Source organism: Camelus ferus, chromosome 7, assembly GCF_009834535.1.
Source record: "Camelus ferus isolate YT-003-E chromosome 7, BCGSAC_Cfer_1.0, whole genome shotgun sequence".
Classification (NCBI taxonomy): Eukaryota; Metazoa; Chordata; class Mammalia; order Artiodactyla; family Camelidae; genus Camelus; species Camelus ferus.
The window spans coordinates 24,329,149-24,336,230 of record NC_045702.1 but is presented as its reverse complement, the minus strand read 5'-3'; the positions used below and the strand labels follow the sequence as shown (position 1 = coordinate 24,336,230).

Below are 7,082 nucleotides of genomic sequence, written 5' to 3'. Positions count from 1 at the left end.
TTTTCCTTTAAAATACTGCTTGTCTGCATTTATACTATAAACTGGAGGCAAGGAGATACCATGGCTCATTTGTGGAGACAAAAAGAAAAGGGGGATTGGACGTGAATCCACACATGTAATAGAACTACGAGGTCCTTTGGTCTGCTTCCATGTTAGTTCGCAGGATAGCAGGGGAAAATGATGGGGGTCCCATTTAGATATGTGATAAATTAAAATGAACGCAGCCCAGGCGCCGAGGCCCAGGCCTGGGGAGGCCACGCGGGCCTCCTGTCCGTGGTTGCCCTTCCCTTCGTGCATGAAGCCAGAGCCTGCAGAGCTGGAGCTGCGTTGTCTAAAGCCACAGGGGAAACGGTGGAATATTCACCATCGCCATTGCCAGAAAGAGCGATTTATGGCTTTGTTCTTTTCTGAAGCTCCCAATTTGGCTTCATACTGTATCTCAGGTAGGCTTTTATTCCTGAATCTTGGCTAAACTTCTTAGGCTTAACCTACTGGTCTCAGAAATATTGGGTGGTTGCATTGCCTGTGTACCTCCTCATTACTCTACTCTTCTCCGGAATAAACATGATGAGGACCTCTCCACTCAATTCCATTCATACAAAAAAAAAAAAAAAAGATAACTATGCTAAAAATCAACAGCAGAAGAAACACCGAGGAGAGGCTATCCCAGCGCTGAGATATTCCTGTTAGCGAAGTAAACCGAACGCTCTTTCTTGCAGCCAAAGAGCTTTACACCAAAACCGGAATTGTATGTGGACTAACACCAAACTTTTGTGATGAGCTTTTGACTTACTTTGAGTATCTTTCTGATTAATACCCAGCATTGAAATGTAAAAAAAAAAAAAAAAAAAAAAGTAAGTTGAACTTCTCTTACATTGTTCCATTAATATGATAAATGTTCTCAAACAGTAGTCATTAATAGATAGAATAAATAAAATACTGTATTCCCACGAAAGAAAAAAATTTAAGAAATAAAAATGAGTGCAGACGTTATTATTCTTAATTTTAAACCTATTTCCAAAGATGCATTGAATGTAGTGCTTTATTTAGATTCTGAGTCATTCCAAAAAGGGATCTGATTTTGATTGCGTATGTACATAAAATAGAACTGGTTATACAAAAATATAATGAAGGGTGAACCAGGAGAAGATTGGCAATAAAGTTTGAAAAATAAGGTGTAACCTCGAGTAAGGATAGTCACCAAGCAAAGAAGAAGGCCCCACAATAAGGTTTTCTATGAAACTGTTAAAATGGATCAATAAATTAGTTTTTCATCTTCCTGGTGGTTAGGACCTATAGCTCTATAAAATGAACGCATGTGGGTCACTGAGGAGACAGACATGTTGCTTTTTCTCGTACTAAAAGTTGTAAGGCATTTCCTCTGTGGCCTCTTATAAAGGAGAGACAGTATAATGCATTTAACATTTCCATGATGAATAGTAACTTTCAGATAACTGTTTCTCAATGACAGCCAGTGTCACAATGCCAAACCGTAGTTCAGTTAAGGCAATTCCATGAGAAACCAAAGAAAATTGGCCCCCAAACACCATTTTCCATATCTAGATTGATCCAAGAGTAAATTTAGTCTATAGTACAATAGCTTTTAACACTCAGTCTGATATTCCTCAAGGGTAGACAGATATCAGTGGGATACTACAGGGTCCAAAAATAGACTTACACTCATGCAGATCATTGATTTTTAACAAAAAAACTTAACAAAAGTGGAGGAATAAAGGTTCTTTTCAACAAGTGGATATCTATATGGAAAAAAAATGAACCTTAACCACTACCTTGGCACCATATACGAACATTAATTTGTGATGGTTGTAGACCTCAACTTAAAAGCTGAAAAAATAGGCTTCCAAAAGAAAATCTAGGAAAATATCTTCATAATCTGGTAATAGATCTAGGTTTTTTAGGTCATTTAAAGTAATTACTGATAGAGAAGGACTTATAATTGCTATTTTGATCATTGTTTTCTGTCTAGCTTTTGGCTTTTTTGTTCCTCTCTTACTTTGTGAATCTTTTTTTTTTTTTTTGTATTGACATGCTTTGATTCTGTTCTCATTTTCTTATTTGTATTTTTTGTAGGTGTTTTCTTTGCATTTACAATGAGGCTATATAAAACATAGTTATAATAATCTATTTTAAGTTGATAATAAATTCAATTGCACACAAAAAATCAATTCTTTTACTCCTCCCTCCCACTCTTTAAGTTATTGGTGTCACATATAATATCTTTTTGTATCGTGCATTCATTAATATATTGTTATTGATGTATTTTTAAAAGACTTAATTTTCTTAGAGCAGTTTTAGGTTCACAGCATGAGAAGGTACAGAGAGTTCCTGTGTATTCCCTTGTCCCACACACGCATTGCCTCCCTCACTATCAACATCCCCTACAGGAGTGGTACATTTGTTACCACAACTGATGAACCCACACTGACACATCATAATCACCCAAAGTCTATAGTTTCCATTAGGGGCCACTCCAGATGTCGTACATTCTGTGGGTATGGACAAATGTATAATGACATGTATCCATCATCATGGTGTCATATGGATATTTTCAGTGCCTTAAAAATTCTCTGTGCTCCACCTATTCATGCCTTCATCTACTCCCTGCACCCTCCAGTCCTTGGAAGCCCCTGATCTTTTCTTCATCTCCATAGTTTTGCCTTTTCAAGAATGTCATAGAATTGGAATTATACAGTATTCAGCCTTTTCAGATTGGCTTTATTCACTTAGTATCATGCCTTTAAGCTTCTTCCATGTCTTTTCAAGGCTTAATAGCTTTTTTAGTGCTGAGTAATATTCCATTGTCTAAATGTGGCACAGTATATTTATCCATTCACCTACTGAAGGGCATCTTGTGTGCTTCCAAGAATTGGCCATTATGATTAAAGCTGCTATAAACATCCTTGTCCAGGTTTTTGTGTAGACACAAGTTTTCAGTTCCTTTGGATAAATGCCAAGGAGCATGATTGCTGGATCATATGGTAAGAGTATGTTTAGTTTTATAAGAAACCACCAGACTCTCTTCAGAGTGGCTGTACCATTATGCACTCTCACCAGCAGTTAATGAGAGTTCCTATTGCTTCACATCCTCATCAGCGTTTGGTGCTGTCAATTCCAAATTTTGGCCATTATGATAGGTGTGTTGTGATATCACATTGCTGTTTTAATTTTTATTTCCCTGAGATTCTAGGGTCTTCTCAAACCTTTTCTGTGGGTATATTTTCTCTGAACTAATTGCATCCAAACTCAAAATTAGAAGTATTTGCTGGTTTCTTTTTTTCAGGAGCTTTTACTCTCTTTGCTCTCTTGTTCCCTCTGGTGTCTATCTACAGTACTGCAGGTTCTCTGGAGCTGCTGCAAGCCATCCAGCTCTCTTACAGCTTCAGCGCCCCCAGGCTTCTAGAGTATGCCGGGTTCCTTCAGTGGTCTGAATTGGGTGAGACAGAAGCCAGTCCCTTAGACTGCCCCCTGGAAAGTGTGAACATTGGCTGTATGGTCAAGTCCTCTCTTTCTCTCCCTAGGAGGAAGCTGGGAGCTGGACATTTTCTCCTGGTGGTGTGAAGCTGAGCTGGGGAAAAGGACTCAGGTGAGTGAACTCGATGAACCTTCCTATTGGCTTTGATGAGGCTGGTATGCTCACCTGGGGTACAGAAACCTCTAAACTTGCTTCCGGATTTCTCATAAAGAGCATTGGTCCGTGTATCATTGTTGAGACAGTGTCTCTGTGAGGGGAAGGATGACCCTCCTCTAGTCAGGAATGCTGCGTGCTCCCGGGCACTGGAGCCCTATGGAAGGGGGAGGGGTTATTATCTGGCCGTTATAGTCATGGTGAACAGTTAGTAGATCCCACTTCATCAATGTGTACTCGTTTTATCTAGATCCTACTCACATCTGTGAATGAGATTAGAGAAACTAGAAGAGCTGGAAGTGTTGATTAACCATTGTGGCTTCATCTCAATGTAGAAGGATAGGTTTTGGAAGTGAGGGCCAGTACATTTCTCTTGGGAAATCAACTTACATTTTTTTCTACTCACTAGATGTGATTAGTCCCTGATGAGGCCAGAGTGAATAGCTTTCCTCTATACTTACTTTATTCTATTTTTCAAACTACCGTAAGAGATCATTTAAGGCTTGTTTTTTATGTGTATAAGAAAATAATGCATCCCTATAGGATAATTTAAGGGGATAATATGTACTCTAAATTTTAACCTTTAAAAAGTTAGACTGGTTAATAAGTGCCTGCTTCTCTCTTTTCAGTCCTCAGACCTATTAAAAACTCAGTCAGTAAATGGTTTCATGACAAGCAAAAACTGGGGAAATAACATTTCCAGTGAGACCCTGAAGGACATGGCAGACTGGCAAATGGAATATGTAGGTCAAGTAATATTTGCTTGTTTTCAGAAAATTTTTCACTTAACATATCTGCATTACAAACATGCACGTTTCAGCAACATTTGTAACACACCAGGGGAAAAAAATTAGAAAGCCAAAAATAATTTTAGTCTTTAGTTGTTTAAGAAAAACATAGCTACACATCTGAAAGTTAAACTAAAAAAAAAATTGCTTTGTCATATGGGTAAAAAAAAAAATGGAATTTGAATGTCATTTATTTAGAATTTACCCACTAAATTATTTACAAAGAATTCTTGAATACTGTGTTTTTACACAACTTCTTTCGAAGTTGTGAAAGCAATTTGATAACTCTGTGATTCATATAAAAATAACTATAATAAAATTCCTTACGGAATTAGTACCATGGGAAAGACGTAATATATTACAGAAATTCAGAGGCTAGAGTAATCATTTCACTGGACAGGCTGTTAGCTCCTGAAGGAAGGAATCACGTGTATGTTATATTGTATAACTAGTGCATATTAGAGGAGTCCAGCAATAGCTGAATGCGTGAATAAGAAGGTACTTCTTTGATACGGTGGTTCAACTTAAGCTGTGTCATGACTCAGAGAAAGAAAGAGGAGGCACTTTGGGCAGCATGAATAGTACTTTGAGCCACTTAGAGGAAACTATACAACATATTCTGGAAGCAATTAATTCAGTTTAAGTGCAAATTTTATGTGATTAGGTTGGCAGAGTAGTACATGAGAGCCACCTTGTAGAGGTTCTTTACCCGTTGTTCACTAGGAAATTGGGAGCTAGGGAGGTTTTTGAACAGGAGAGTAACAGGACTAAATGACCTTTGGAAAAAATTAATCTGATAGAAATGTATAGGATAGAATGGAGGTAAGAGAAACTCACTAGATAATTACACTGTTTGTGGTGAGCGTTAACAAGGGTCTAAACTTAAGTGGTGGTAATGAGAAAAGAAATGAAGATATATATGAAAACACATAACAGAGGTGGAATTGTTAAGACTTTGTAACCAACAGGCTGTAGAATAGTGACGTAAAAGAAGAGAGTATTTAATTTTTCAAACCTGATTAAGGTAGGACATTTTGCCCTGATCAGAAACACTGAATTCGGAAAGAGGGGCTAGTTTGAAGGGAGAAGGAAAGATGTCGCATTTCCAATGCCAACAGGACACTAAAGTGAGGAAGTACACAAAGTACTTGGAAAGACAAGTAGAATGGTAGGAGGGTATTAGCGATTCAGGTTTGGAAATCGCTTGTCAAGGTGTGATCGTCAGATCTTTAGAGAGTTAATGAAATATTAAAGAAGAGAGGAGACGTGGAGAAAAGGAAGCTAGCAAATACTTTGGAGAATGGGGCCGAGATCCAGGACCAGGCTCACTGTCATGAGGTTGCTGCAAGGTCTCAGAGTAGAGACACCCAGGCTCTGGGAGCAGCTTTACTTCTTTCCTCATTCAGCCTTTCATGACTCACTGGAACTAGTTTCCCCGAATGAGAAGGTTTTTTTTTGCATGAGTGTTTTGTTTGCTGGCTTGTTTGTTTATGATCCAGTTGTCTGGTTTGGTTCTGTTTCTTGTAATCCCTGCCAAAGTGTCTGAAGTCCAGGATGGTTCTTGCTGAATGACTTCCCCAACTTGGTCTCATCAATTACGAAAGGTTACCAGTAGCTCCTTCTAGCCCCTGCAATTTACTCACAGTTGCTACCTTATTAGTCCTTCATTTACATGGAAATATTTTGTGTGCTAACCTCTGGCACAGCTAAGTCTCTGTGCACAAGTTAAGTGTCCTCCGCAGATGACACAACTGTTACATGTTTATTTCCTCATGGTGGGGCCGCGCAAAGAAACAGGGACGCGCGTCAAGGATGTTTCTTGTTGAAACAGTTCTTACTCACGAGTGATTAGTCACTGCATTAGACTTTTCACTAGATTGTAAAGCATTACTGTATTTCTTCACATCTAAATGCTATGAAGTATTTTATTAAAAAGCAGTTTCTGTGGTGTTGGTTTCTTGTCTCAGTTCTATCCAATGTAAAAACAATATGTAACTCACAATGTGATAATCCAATATCATACAAAAATACATCTACAGTTATCTGTATATGAATAATTGTCTTAATAATTTTTAGTCTAATAAGATAGTTCACATGGTATGTTTAATAACACTATCCTAAACATATTCCCTCTTGTCATGATTAGCTCATCAAGAAGGAGTTATGACTTACTTTTTTATTTAAAATTCACGTACCTGATAATTTATAGTAGTATTTTAATGACAGATGCAGCATTATCCAGACAAATAACGAAGAAGGTGTGAAATAGGCAGAGAATATTCAAATGCTAACCTGGAAAAGCCTTTAAAATTAAAATCAAAACTTTCCTCTGAATTTTGTATTAGTTGAATTAAAAGATAAGCAATATTGAGGTATACTAATCTCATTAAATGATAAATAAAAGTGTGACAACTACTGAGAGGGCTATCCTGGTGCCATCATCTTCATATAAATTACCTTTAATCATAATTTGACTGAAGATATAAAGGCCATTCATACGGCAGTTTTCACATAGCCATTCCTAATACTGACCCTTAAAGAAAGTAAAGGAAAAAAAGTTAAATTACAGTTGAACCAAGGCAGATGCATGTTCAGTAATGCAACCATCCCGGGCACATAGCTGTCTAGTATTTTGACCTTATGTTGGG

The 7,082-nt window shown here is 37.6% G+C and overlaps 1 pseudogene; it reads left to right on the top strand.

The window, feature by feature from the left end:
- The first annotated feature begins 213 nt into the window (after window positions 1-213).
- LOC102503856 lies at window positions 214-1,330 on the top strand (annotated as a pseudogene).
- Window positions 1,331-7,082: the final 5,752 nt, after the last annotated feature.